The sequence below is a fragment of the Mus caroli genome, unplaced genomic scaffold (assembly GCF_978045245.1).
Source record: "Mus caroli unplaced genomic scaffold, Mus_caroli_1 scaffold_9, whole genome shotgun sequence".
Classification (NCBI taxonomy): domain Eukaryota; kingdom Metazoa; phylum Chordata; class Mammalia; order Rodentia; family Muridae; genus Mus; species Mus caroli.
The window spans coordinates 103,666,308-103,681,559 of NW_028227264.1; the positions used below are offsets into that span (position 1 = coordinate 103,666,308).

The window sequence follows — 15,252 nt, forward strand, 5'->3', positions numbered from 1 at the left end:
CTTAGTCTGCATTGTTTGGTTTCTTGGGTTCAGGTTCTACATACCTTAATTTGCAGAAATTAATCATTTTAATATCATCTCTATATCACGTATACATCCTTTAAAAGGTTCTCACTGGCATAAGATTGGCCTATGAATTATCACAATTCTCTCATTAAAAGTAGGATTTAGAATACTAGTCCTTAAATTAATGATACCAAGTCTTATGTGTATAATGTTTGTAAAATTGATGAAAAATTGGCATAGAGATGTTTATTTCAATTACAGTAAAATTAAAAATGCTTACAGTATGTTTTCTAAAAATTGACATTACCTAAGACTAATTAAAGGTATACAACACAGTCAATTTTTGATGACTATAGATGAAATAAACTTTGAACTCTTTTATTGTCTAATAGCTATTTTATATAATTATTAGAGCCACTCAATATTCAAATAATTGCTATTGTCTTTCATTTTCTTTAAGATTCATGAGCATTTTTGTAAATATTTTGGTCTATAATCTTAGGTAGTTGGATACATTGTGTTTACAGTCAGGAAACAAAGAGAAAGATATATATATAGATATAGATATATATGTGTGTGTGTGTATACCTATATATGTATATATATACATATATAGATACATACATATACATATATATATAATATGTGTATGTATATATATATATATATATATACACACATATATATTCCTGACAGATTTCAATACCCACTCTGAATGTGGAGAGCTCTATCTCATGGAGATGTAGAAAAGGTAAAATGTATAGGAGAAAATAAAGTGTGCCCTCTTCTACAGCAAATATATATTCAAATTGGAATGATACAGAGAAGATTAGCATTGTCCCTGAGCAAGGATGACATGCAAATTCGTGAAGTGTTCCATATTTTTGTTATCACAAAAGATGATTCATGCATGTATGATATGTTCTTCTAGCTCGGCTGCCTTGCTGGCCTCAGTGGGAGAGGGAGCACCTAGCCTTGCAGAGACTTGAAGTGCCATGGTACAGAGAATACCCAGGTTGGCCATCCGCTCTGAGGAGAAGGACTTAAAAAAAAGTTAAGTTTTAATAGAGAGAAAAAATGAGGAAAGCCTGAACACCAATCTCTCTCTCTCTCTCTCTCTCTCTCTCTCTCTCTCTCTCTCTCTCTCTCTCTCTCTCTCTCTCTCTCCTGACTGAACACAACACTTCCAGGCATCTCAGGCTCCTGCCACAGTACCTTTCTCTCCAGAAATGAATGTCTCCTCAAACCATGAATAACAACCAACTTTCCCTTCATTTCCTTCATTTCCATTTGTTTAGTTGTCAAGTATGCTGTCAGGCTACGAAAAGCATGTCTTGCATTTAATATCCATAATAACATAATTTATTCACTTTTATCCTTGCTTATTATCCAGATTTGATGAAGATTTCTTGAGATCAGATACTATTTACTTACTTATTAAACTTTCAAAAACAAAATAATCAATCAATGGAAACCTGTCTAGTCTTCGTGGATTTTCACAAGTAATTGTTCAAATGAGTAAATAAATCAGTGAATACTAGATTTGTCTTTCTTACAGTATACTTATCCATATCCGATGAATTAGCCTTTTCAATCAGGCTTGTGTGGTAGTGTAGCCATGATCTACACTACAACAAAAAAAAAAATCCACAAGGTTGTAACTCTGTACAACAATTCACAATCCTTACAATGTAGACCTAGGCTCACAGTTTGGAGAAATTTTCCATTTTACTCTGGCAACTTACCTTAATTTACATAAATTGTTTTTCTGGATATTTCTTTAGAGAAATTCCCATCACTCACTAGAACTTATGCGCAATGCTGTTATCGAGCTAGCTCAGTAGGATGCATTTTCCCAAACTTAATGTTTTTACATTTTTATATGTTCTTAAACTAAAGACAACAAAAACAAAAAAAAGATCAAAAAATTAAATGATAATTTGAATAGCAAACACTGAAAACCCACAACAACAACAATAGTACCAGACATCATTACATTTCTAAAAATGCTTCCTCTGTACACTACATAGTTCTCTGTGGTGTATGCCAATAGAAAATGTGTGTGTGTGTGTGTGTGTATGTGAGATGTTTGTGTATATGTGTGTTCATTTAATTTTAATAATTCCACCAGTAAGTTGTATTAAATTCAGATTAATTTTTTAACTGAAGCAATTCAGCATAAATTTAAGTTTATGGGGTCTACTGTTGGAATTTGTATATTAAAAATGTTATGCTTTTGAATGCCTTGTAAAAGAAGTGTTCTCATCTCTTCATAGAATACACATTTTTATATTTCCTTTCTGAAAGTCAGGAGTACGTAAGGAATTTTACTTATCCAGGCTGCATCCTGCTCTAAAGGGTGTCTTGGCAGGATGCTATTACTTTAAACTTTTATAAAATGCGGCAGACATGCGATAGTTGGTATGATTTACAGTAAGAATTGATTTTGCCATTAAGGGATGTCTTTGTCAGCTAGACAGAAAATGTTCATTTCCACGTCTAATAATTTTAGAGGGATGAGTTTAGCTCATCACGCTGGAGAGTAAGAAGGCTGACTGTAATTGGACTGTATAATTTAGTCAAATTCACACAAATAAGGAGAGACCTGGTTTTAATGTAGTCAAAGGTAAATAAGTATTCAACCATATGTCTGACAACGATTAAAAGAACACTAGAAGATGAGGCTAAGTCATGTGGGGACCTGTAGGCATCTCAATAAGGCCCTTTCTAAAGCATAGTAGATGGAGGGCAACCTATTTCTAATGAAGATCTCAGAGCATAGGTGAACGTCAATATTATCAGTGTTTAGGAACTATCCACGCTTCTATTTAGTCTTCCTTGTAACAGACAAGTGTTTCTCCAGCACTGGACTGTGGGGTGTCCGATGTCTCCCAGTACTGTTACATAATTACACTACTTAAATCTGGACAGTATAAAAATAGAGAAGAGATTAAATATCAGCAAACACACAAAAGAAGAATACTTAGAAAGTAATGTATTCCCATACACACACATGTTACTTATTTGTATCTTTTTACATATTGTTTTTGGCACTTTTCATTTTATTTCCTGGAAATTTAACCTAACCTTTCTTTATTTATAATTTTTATAAGCACATTAGTTATTATAATGGCATTTTGTTCTTTAAGAAAATGTTTTGTGCAGGCATCTTTCCTAGTTTTGCTCAGCTTAAAGGCTATGAAGTAATACAATAAACTCAAGATTATTGTATGGGAAATTGATTGTTCAAGTAAAAGTTCCTTAAAATATTAGTGAAATGATTTCTACTTAATTTACTTTTCATAAACCTACTCTATTATGTAAATAAGCATCATTTTGAAATATGAAGTGAAATACTGTTCCATTTAGTTTGAGGTTACATATTTGATTACCACTGAACAATAAATCAAAGATATATTAAATAAGAATGCTTATCATTGTTTTTCATTACTTGAATGTGTTATAGTGTTTTGTTGTATCTTTTAATGAAATTTTATGGGCTACAAAACTTGCATGCATAACTTATTGCATACAATCTTCCTACTATAGGCATCACCTCACAAAAGGCTCATAATAACTTTGCAAGAAAACCATCAATGATCTCCTGACTATTTGCCTTTCTGTAATTGGCATGACCATTTGAAATTTTCTAAAAGAATCGTGGTTTTACTTTACCCTAGTTTAGTATGTGTTATCCATGTTTTGTAACCATAAATAGACATCAAATGTGAGGCATTTTACAATGTTAGTATTTATTGAAGCTCCCAATTGAGGCTACAGTGGAGTCAAAATAATGCGACATTTATTTAATGGAAAATAATTATGTTATATCACAAAATTACATTTGTACCTTCATTACATGCATTTTTCTTATTTATGAAAATATTTTTAGAGGAAAGGATTCCAATTATTTAAGCATTAAATGGACGCTATAATGGTTAATATTAAGAGTCCACTTGGTAACTCTAGAATTAAGTAGAAAATAGCTGTCTGGCATACCTTGGAGTATAATCTAGCTTAAGTCAGGTTCCTCAAACAATGGTGGGATTATCTTATTTTGATAGTTAACATGGTAAAACCATCTAAATGTTGTGTAGGACAATTCCCTGGGTATGGAATAGCAGCCTGTATGGAATAGAGAAAGTAAGCTAAGAACTCAAGTGACTTCATCACATTCTGCTTTTCAACCTTGAATGTAATGTAGCCAGCTATGTTAAGCCCTCTTGGTCTTAATCTACGATCTGAAACTCTGAGCCATAGTTCTTTCTCTTAAATGAATCTGTGAAACTATTTTGTCATTGCAACAGAAAGGAAGTTAAGATACAGCACTTAAAGTTATTAATCAAGCATGGGTGTCGAATAGTAAAATCAAGTATTACTCAGAGATGTTAAAGCTAAGACAGTTATTCGGCTATGTCTTTATATACATAGTTACTCTAAATCAAGTGCATTAATCCTAATGGAAATGTAATAAATGGAGCCATCGATTATCCCTATGCATAAAATCCTTTCCCCTGTCTAATTCTAAAATCCCTAAGCCTTGCAGGATTTGATGAAGACATCCCATTTAGCACTAAGTGCACCAAAGTCTCTCACTCTTGGCAAATGGTCAAGCAGTGGGTTTCCCATCTACTGCAAGAAGAAACTTCTCTGATAGCACTGAAAGAGGCACTAATTTATAGGAGAGTTTTCAGTCACAACAGAACTGGTATAATCATATAGACCATGGCACAATGCATAGAATCTATATAAATTCACATCAAATAAGGTCTCAAAACTGAGAGGACAAAGTCGAAATGGGGTCCCTAAGAACAAATTGGCAATTGATACTTTCTGCAAAATGAAAAATAAGTTGTTTTATGATCTACTGACTTCTCCATGGGCCCTACCTCCAAATACTATCATCATGAATATCATAAAGTTTGAATATACAAATATTCATATCATAGATTTCTGGCCCTTGTTGGTATTGGGAGACATCTTTTGCCTCCACGTGAAAGGTACTCATTCCTTCCCCATAGCTGCTACAAGTCCTCTAAGTAAGGTAAATGAAAATGAAAATGAAAGTCGTGCCCCTCAACTCTCTAACTGCTTATCCAATCCCATGGAAGATTAGGATTTCAATATGTAGTTTGGTGGCTAATTCAAAGAATCATAGCACAAAGTCTATCTTTTCTACATGGTAGCAAATAACAAGTAGTTAAATATTTGTTCTTTCTATAATGTAAAACTCTTTTAAAAATTTTTTAAGTCTATTGAAGTAATCATATAATGACAATGATGATGCTATTTTATAATTAACTCATATTTTGTCAAAAATGAAACTCTGAATTATAAGTTGTAAGGATCCACTTCTTTCTTAAAATCCAGAAGATGGATTCAAAGTGTCTGTGAGAATCTTAGGAAAACAGATTAGTTCCTGGGATTCTGGGAACACTTGTCCTTGACTATATCATACTCTGTGGGATTTGAGTTATTTAGAGTGTAAGCTTAGTGTGAACTTAGATTTTATTATTATATATTGAACAAGTGCTAACATTGCACAGGAGAGTAATTCGAAAACAATTCAGTAAATCTTTTCCCGTTCTCACCCGATTTCTGGTCATGTAGTCTTACAAGGAGATTGATGTAAGCAAAGTGACTCAAGCACCACATAAAGTTAATTTTACTCTGTAGGCTGACGCTTCACATCGTTTGGTAAAAAAATTCCAATAAAGAAGACAAAATTTAAAAACTAGACTTCTTCATCAACTGTCATTAATTTTATTACCATTCATTAATAGTTAAGCAAGTAGACATATAAATTTATTTAAAATAATATATTGGTATATTAAATTGTATTTTCTTTTATAATATTGGTAGTAAAATAGTAAATATATGAAACACCTAGAAAATCACTTTGCTCATATATAAATTTTATTGTGTTTGGAAAAACAAACTGAGGTGATTATTAATAGATGGAAAACTTGTATGCTACTCATATATAAAACAAATATTGAAAAATCTCTGAATATGTGTTTTTGTATGTATTATTTGCTGTGGTTCAAAGTCATTATTGACTATCAAAATAAGTCTTATTTTAAGGATTTACTCTATAAATTTCTTCTATTTTCTTTTTGATATCTGTATAATACAAAGTTAAAATTTTAATAAAAGCTACTAGTCCTAATTACACTAATTTAAGATTCATGCTCTTTTAGGAATATTTTTTCCTTTGCTGGTATTGCAAGCTGTTACAACCATTCTGGAAGAGTTTGAGGATTCCTCAGAAAATTGGACATAGTACTACTGGAAGACCCAGTAATACCACTCCTGGGCATATACCCAGAAGATGCTCCAACTTGTAATAAGGACACATGCTCCACTATATTAACAGCAGCCTTATTTATAATAGAAAGGAGCTGAAAAGAACCTAGGTGTCCTTCAAGAGAGGAATGGATACAGAAAAATGTGGTACATTTACATAATGGAGTACGATGCAACTATTAAAAACAATGAATTTATGAAATTCTTAGGCAAAGGGAAGGATCTGGAATATATCACCCTGAGAGAGGTAACCCAATCACAAAAGAGCACACATGATATGCACTCACTGATAAGTGGATATTAGCCCAGAAACTCAGAATACCCAAGATATAATTTGCAAAACACATGAAACTCAAGGAGAGGGAAGACCAAAGTGTGAGTACTTCAATCCTTCTTAGAAGGGGGAACAAAATATACATGGAAGGAGTTACAGAGACGAAGTTCGGAGCAGAGACTGAAGGAACGACCATCCTGTGACTGCCCCACCTGGGGATCCATCCCATAAACAACCACCAAACCCAGACACTATTGAGGATGCCAACAAGATTTAGCTGACAGGAGCCTGATATAGTTGTCTCCTGAGAGGCTCTGCCAGTGCCTGGCAAATACAGAAGTGGATGCTCACAGCCATCCACTGGATGGAGCCCAGGGTCCCCAATGAAGGAGCCAGAGAAAGTACCCAAGCAACTGAAGGGGTTTGCATCCTGATAGGAGGAACAACAATATGAATTAACCAGTACCCCCAGAGCTCCCTGGGACTAAACCACCAATCAAAGAAAACACATGGTGGAACTTGTGGTTGTAGCAGAAGATGGCTTAGTCGGTCATCAATGGGAAAAGAAGCCCTTGGTCCTGTGAAGCTTCTATGCCCCAGTATAGGGGATTGCCAGGGTGAGGAATCAGGAGTAGGTGGGTTGGAGAGCAGGGGGATGGGGTAGGGGATAGGGGATTTTCGGAGGTGAAACTAGGAAAGGGGATAACATTTGAAATGTAAATTAAAATTATGTAATAAGATATATAGGTATATATGTGTGTGTGTGTGTGTGTGTGTGTGTGTGTGTGTGTGTGTGTGTATGTATGTATAAAACAAAATAAAAGATTCATCCTCTATTGTCTCTGGAGAAAATCATCTGTCTAATAAATGATAATACTAAACAGATGAGTCGGAGTTTTTATTTTATGGAGATAGGATATTATAGATTTTAATACCCCATGAGATAGTAAACAATAACATAAAGAATATATTCATACAAATTTGAGTTATTTTGATGGGCACTATAGATAACAGGAATTCTCACAATTTGTATATAACATCAGTTATCTCAAAACAAAATATGGAAGACCTTTTCATAGAACAATGGATTGGCAATGCCCTTCTCTTCTCTTCTCTTCTCTTCTCTTCTCTTCTCTTCTCTTCTCTTCTCTTCTCTTCTCTTCTCTTCTCTTCTCTTCTCTTCTCTTCTCTTCTCTTCTCTTCTCTCCCCTCCCCTCCCCTCCTCTCCTCTCCCCTCCCCTCCCCTCCCCTCCCCTCCCCTCCCCTCTCCTCCTCTCCCCTCCCCTCCCCTCCCCTCCCCTCCCCTCCCCTCCCCTCCCCTCCCCTTCCCTTCCCTTCTCTTTTCTTTTCTTTTCTTTCTGTTATTTTATTTATTTACTTTTCAAATGTCCCACTTCCCTGTTTCCTGTCCACAAACCCCATCTCCCCCTCCTGTTTATCTCTATAAGGATGCTTTCCTACCAGCCTCCCCCCATTCCCCCATTCTTGCTTCACCACTCTAGAGTCCCCTTACACTGGGATATCAACCCTCTACAGAACTAAGGGCTTCCCTTCCCATTGATGCCAGATAAGGCAATCCTCTGCTATATATGTAGCTGGAGCCATCAGTTCTTCTACTCTTTTGGTGACTTAGTCCCTGAGATCTCTGGGTGTTCAGGTTAGTTGATATTGTTGCTCTTCCTATGGGGTTCCAATCTCCTTCAGGTCCTTCCTAACTCTTCCTTTGGGGTCCCTAAGTTCAGTCTAATGGTTGTGATGCCATTTTCTTAAAGGCCAAAACAATATCAAATACCGACCACTTCATATAGTTGTTGATGAACCTTGAGTACTTTGCCTCAAGGTTAGTGAATAGCTAACCTCTTGCCTTTATTTCAGGGTAGCTGCTTTGCTCTGTAAATCTGTCAATCAATGTGATGTATGCATTATTTGATAGGACAACTGAATATTTTTAAAACAAGTGGTTGATTTTTGAAAATATGTTTGGGGATGGGGTAGGGGGTTTCTGGAAGGGGGGTGAACCGGGAAAGGGGATAACATTTGAAATGTAAATAAAGAAAATAGCCAATAAAAAAATAAAATACGTTTAGATAATTAGCACACTTGTATCACTGATATTTTATGTTTATTTGATATTTTGTAGAAAGTAGTGTATTATGCAAAGTAAATGTGTTTGTTTTATAATTATAAATAATTTTATTGTGAAGAGAAAAGACATTGCAGGAATTATTAATTTAAGAGTTGGTGCTAACATCGGTTCAATTTATTTTTCCTCTTTTAATACTTTCTATTCTGGTTGCCCATTATAAGAAAAGGATCACCAGATATATAAGAAGATAATCAGGGGATATTGTTGGTTCTCAGATTACCTTATGTCACTAATTTTCTCTGAGAAAGGCATTCTGAATTTTAATGAAAATTTTTAATTTAAAATCCACTAATTAATCTCTACTGTGAATACTGTGTTTACATATATATATATATGTAAACATAATAGAGTGGTAGCTGTCTAATAAATGATAATACTAAACAGATGAGTCAGTTAGAGTTTTTATTTTATGGAGATAGGGTATTACAGATTTTAATACCCCATGAGATAGTAAACAATAACATAAAGAATATATTTATGAATATTTTCTGGGTAAAACTTTTAGTTTACCTAGGTCTCCATCATTTATCTCTATCATCTATTTCTCTGTTAGTCTTTCTATCTGTATATTACCTATCATTTATTTCAGTATCAAACTATCATATATTTATCTATCACCATCTACATTTTGTATATCATTGATTTGTTTCTCTACTTCTCTCTCCCTCTCTCTTTCTCTCTCTCTATCTATATTTGTAGATCATCTCTCTAGTTAGCTATCATTATTAATCTATCAATCTATCATATATTTATCCTTCATCATCTATTATCTGTCATCTATCTACCACCAAACTGTCTGTCTGTTTGTCTGCTCATCTGTATCTGTCTGTCTATCTGTCTATCCATCTATCTATCCAGCTCTATCTATCTATTTAACTATCATCAACCACCTACCTACCATCTCCTGGTATTTATGGGGAATGATTTAAAATACCTGTCACTATGATTTCAAAATTATACACATCTTTTTATATACACTTCTGTAGTATTTGTACATAACCTCCATACAATAACCTTCAGATTAATTCTTATATCTAATACGATGTAAATGCTTTGTAATGTTATACCCCATCATTTAGTAATAATAACAAGAGTAATATCTGTCTGTTTTCTATACAGATATAATTTTTGAAAATCTTAATCTTTAAGGGGTTAAATTGAATGCATATGTGTGCATATATATATATATATATACATATATATATTTAAATTTAAAAATTACCATAACTATAGAACATAGTCTCATATTTCTCAATTACAGATAAAAATTTTAACAGAGTATATAACTGTACTGGTAATTGGGGCTATGAAGATGAGTCAATTAGTAAAATGTTTGCCATGACATGTATATAAGGACCTGAGGTCAGATCTCCATTATTCATGTAAAAAAATAAATCTGTAATCATATCACTGGGAAAGTAGAGACATGAAGATTCCTGGATGTTGCTTCCAAGGTAATGTAGCTAGATCAGTGGGCTTCAGGTTCAGTGAAAGTTTCTGTCTGAAGAAAAAAAATAACATAAAACAAAACTGAGAAAAATATGGATATTAACCTCTAACATAGCTAGGCTTTTAACCTACATACACGCACGTACTCACAACCGCATGGTTTCTGAACAAACATATCTAAGACTTTAACTCAACAAACTCTGCTCCCAACCCTGAGGATTTGTGCTTACTAAGCAGACAAGATACTGTCTCTTCTGAAGTCAGGTCCAGGACACAGCACAGCAGCACATATTTGTTGATGGTGAATAATATTATTCACAACTTAGTTCCTTCTCTAGTCTTTTGTATGTCAAAATCTTTTAGATGTAACATTGGTGGAGAGTTAGAGATAGCATATCTCTGAGACTTTCTGACCAGCAAGACTAGCAAAATCATCAAATCTCCTTTCATAGTGAGAGACAATAGGGTAATAAGGTGGACAGCCCCTACAGAATGAAGCCTAAGATTAACTTTTGTCCTCCCCATTGATATCTACATGTGTACACTTACCCCTGGAGACACACACACACACACACACACACACACACAGAGTCACGTAGGCCAAAGAAATTTCATCTGCATTAAAAGTATTTAAATTCAGTCCTTTCGGTTATATGTTGTGGTGACAGAATGGTTTATGCCATAAAATGAAAAATGCAAGCTTCTCAAGGCTTGTAGCTTTCCTTGCATAGACATTTGCCTTCCTGCCTTTGCATCTTTGTGGATAAAACAGAAAATCTATAAAAGCTTCATTAACACAAAGGATATTTCAGTGTTTTCTTCCTAACTCCTGTGTGCACAGACTTTGGTTATGTGTATGTTCTCTTGTTTGGCTCCAGAATGACAGGTTTAATTTCTAACAAAGAGAAACAAAGGACTGAACAGAGACAAAGTAGCAGAGGGGATCTCTTCTCCTCCCAGTTTGGAAGCTGACAACTTTGTAGGCAGTTACTGTTTCAGTGTAAAAATTCACAGCTGAGAATAATCTGAATCCCAATGGAGGAGTTAGAGAAAGGACTGGAGGAGCTGAAGAGGTTTGCATCCCCATAGGAAGAACAAGAGTATCAACCAACCAGAACTCCTAGGGACTAAACCAGCAACCAAAGAGTACCCATGGCTCCAGCTGCATATGTAGCAGAGGATGGCTTTGTTGGGGACCAATGGGAGGGGAGGCCCTTAGTCCTTGGTGCCACAGTGGAGGGGAATGTGAGGGCAGGGAGGCAGGAGTGGATGGAGGCACACCATGGGGGATGGGAAAGGAGTTTCTTGGGGGGTGGGGAATCGGGAAAGGGGATAACGTTTGAAAGTCAATAGATAAAATTCCCAATAAAAATGACTCAGCATAAAAAAAGAAAGTGAGACAGTCATGGATATTAATGACATAAATAATAATCATTTATACTAGTTTTAAATAGAGTTGCATTATTTAAAATATCCAACTGCTTTATAAAACTATCATTTTAAATAGGAAAACAAAAATTAGTGTCTGAACTTTGTGATTTTTGAAAATAATTGGATTTTTTCATGTGTAATAGTATCCACAGAGTTACTTAACATGCCAACTCAAGTGAAAGTTTCTTTTCTGTATATTTGACTGTCAAATAAGCAAGTTTTAGTTTTAAGTATAAAACCCATTGGTAAATGTTATAAATATTTGGCCCTTTGATAATTCTGCCTAAAAGTTGAATTAGTGTTTATATACCAGATAATTATTCTCTGGGACTAAAAACATAAAAACAAAATTTTCTTTTTATTTGAGATGGGGTAGAAAAACCTCATAATATTGCAAGACTTGCTCAAGGTTCCAGAAAATAAGAGCATTAAATACCTTTAAACAGAATACTCACCAGGAATAGAGATATATCTTACTGCATTGGTACAAAGTGGGCAAAATGGCAGTGATTTTTACTGAAATATGATCTTAAGACTGAATCTTAAGTGTATTTCTTAATTCATACAGACCTTTCCTGAAATGTAATATATCCCATCCAAGGTGAATGAGTCTCTTTATTCCTGTTCAAATAACTGGGAACATCAATCATGAGATTTGCTGTGACCTAGAGTGTGTAGATTTGAAAATAATTGCTGTTGGGAGAGCAAAGAAGAGACATGAGTATATCAGTCATACTCCAGGGACGGCCTCATCTTCACGACCAGCTGACCAGTACAAATCAGACCCCATGACTTTGTTGTGCTTGCTTTGTGCTGTTTTGTTGTTTCTTGTTGTTGTTGTTGGTGGTGGTGGTGGTTTGTTAAAAGAGAATAAAAACATGTCATAGATTGGGTAGGGTAGGGTCAGGATATGGTTAGAGTGGGGAAAAGAAAAATATAATCAAATATATTGTATGAAAATTTCAAAATTATGAAAAATGAATATTTAAATAAAACCACAAAAGTATCCACATTGCTGGGAATAAGATAGTGATGGATAAGAAATATTGTGTCTTGGAAATAGAGGGAAGAGGGCTGTAAGATAAACTTAAATGAAGAATGGCTCACAGTATTGAGACCTTGGAGGAAAAGTCTCCTATTCTAGAACTTACAGAACCAAATGGAGTCCAAGGCCCACCCAAACCATGTAATTAGAGAGTTATTGTTTTCAAGAATCTGATGAAAGCTTACCAGTTTTACATAAGAGAGTTGGAATACATTTGAATATGTGTTATGAACAATGTTTTCTGGCCTCTCAAGGAATTGAACTTGTTACTTAGAAGAATGTTGTGGTATTGGGTTTAAGACAGATGCTCTTATAACATAACAGGCAACTGAACCAACACTAAGCTACTTCCCCAAAGAGAAATTTTGTTTTTTGTTTGTTTGTTTTTGTTTGTTTGTTTGTTGTGGTAACCTATACATTTAAAAATAGCTGTTAAAAAGAGGGCTTTGGCTTGATTCTTTTCTTGATCTGACTACTCATCTGGACTATTTCCTGATTAGTTGGAACAAACATAATACACACCAGCCATCAACCAGATCAGTAGCCACAAACTATGCTGTCTTCAGCCTTGTCTAAGATTGAGAGCTAACGCTTAGACCCTACCTACCATCAGTAAATTTGTTTTATTTTACTTGAGCATTTGAAAACGGATGTTGCTTTTAACTGTGCTGTAGTTTTCGAGAAATAAATCATATACTCCAATATCCACATAGAGGAATGATACTGCATACAAGAAGCACATTTGCTCATTCTGTGGCAGTTTGGCACTTGATTATTTTGATTTCTCTATGCAAGAATGTAGACATAAATCAACTCATTCAAAGGAGAGATGTGCCTCCTTTAAACTTTCTGTTAATGAGTTTACATGTTTTTGTGGCATGGTGCAAGCTAACTATCAATTAACTATCAGATGAATATAAACAACTTAGCCAAACTATGACAGATTGACAAAATAAAGCTCCTTAGCTTGGATCTGTTTAACTAGCTTCTGATATCTTTCAAAGTTATATGGGTGTCACAAATATTAAACCCTACAAACAACAAACAGATGAAGCCTCTCTTGGCCAGAGTAGAGTCCTGTTAGATTATAGGTTTGAGCCCTAGATTTTCCACTGGGGCACTGTAGCTCTGCCTTTACCACAATAGTGTGATCCTTTGATTAATAACTACTTTGAAACATGTATGAAAAAAAATCAATCTAGTTTGTAACTTTGCCAAAGATGTAGTGTTGTTGTAAAGAGACTTTTTTTTATTGTTTACAGCCTTCCTATTTATGTTTTGCACTACTGCAATTTTTTGCCAGTACTGCTGTGGCAAAGTCCCACAATAGAGTTTATTAGGATGTAATTCTTAAGCTAGAGGCTCAGAAAGAAACAAAGTTGCAGTAAGGTGGTGGTTCTTTTTGCCAGATGAACCAAGAAATACTTTCAGAAACCATTGACTAGCCATACTCTTTGTGCATTGATAGGTTCACAGGAATTTCCCTTTTCTTGTACTCCTACAAGAGTAACATTATATACACAAAGCTTTCTATGTTTTTCAAGGTATGTTCTGTTGGGATTTTTTTTTCCTGGAGCATTTGCTTTTGTTATGTTATTGGAAAGAAAATCCGTGTACTCTTAAGTGTTTTGGAAATATCATTAAAAAGAAAAAGAAAAAGTCTCATTTCTGTAGACATGCATCATACTAGGTTTAAACCTACCTTAGTGACTTCCTTTGAACTTCATTGCCCTTGATAAGACTTAGTCTCAGTAAGTCACACCATGAGGTGCTAGGATTGGGACCTCCACATGGGATTTTGTGGCAGGATGTAATATGCAAAAGAGCACTAATATAAATTTGGTATTTAAATCACGATTTCACTGCAGAGATTCAAGGTACTCAATTTTATTTTCCTGTCTTTGATATTACTTTAATCATCCTGAAATTGAATTCAAGAGAGTAAGACGCAAGATTACAAAAGCTCACTTTGCATGTTACTATATTCCATATTTTACGAATGAAAATCACTAAACGTACATTTATTGTTTCCTTAGATATGTTCAGTTTTGAATCATTTCAGTATCATTTTTAAGGTTTTGTTTATAAGGTTTTGTCTCTTACACTTGGCAGTAGGCAGGATTGAGTCTAGTTAATGCTATTTTCTCAGCGCACTGTTTCTTTACCGCAATCCAAATGCCTTTCTGTCCTACCTGGCTTTAATTACAACTTGAGGTAACCTAAAACCATCTGAGAGGGCAGTTTGTATGATGGATTTCCAAGTTAGGTTGACCTGTGGGCATGTTGTTACTTTGATTTTTTAATTGATATACGAGGAGCTTGTCCACTGTGGCCCTTACCATTTCCTTGGAAAACAACTCAGTACTGTAAATGCTAGTTAAGAAGACCCCAAGTTAACAGGCATAACTGGAAAAGGGGGAAATTCATGTGCGCCCACTAATGTATACTGAGTACTGATAACCAATGTCTTCTGAAAGTGTGTAGAGAAAATTTCATATGGAATGAGCTCACTAACAGTTTTTGCAATTAAAGGTCAGTCCTGGACACCTGTGCATGTGAGCAACACTAGATATACTCAGTATGGTGTATTTTAAG

The 15,252-nt window shown here is 34.8% G+C and overlaps 1 non-coding gene across 1 annotated transcript; it reads left to right on the top strand.

Moving 5' to 3' along the window:
* Positions 1 to 789: 789 nt before the first annotated feature.
* Positions 790 to 892, top strand: LOC115032293 (U6 spliceosomal RNA). Its single transcript, XR_003837933.1, has one exon. It is a non-coding gene; the product is annotated as a U6 spliceosomal RNA (small nuclear RNA).
* The last annotated feature ends 14,360 nt before the right edge of the window (positions 893 to 15,252 follow it).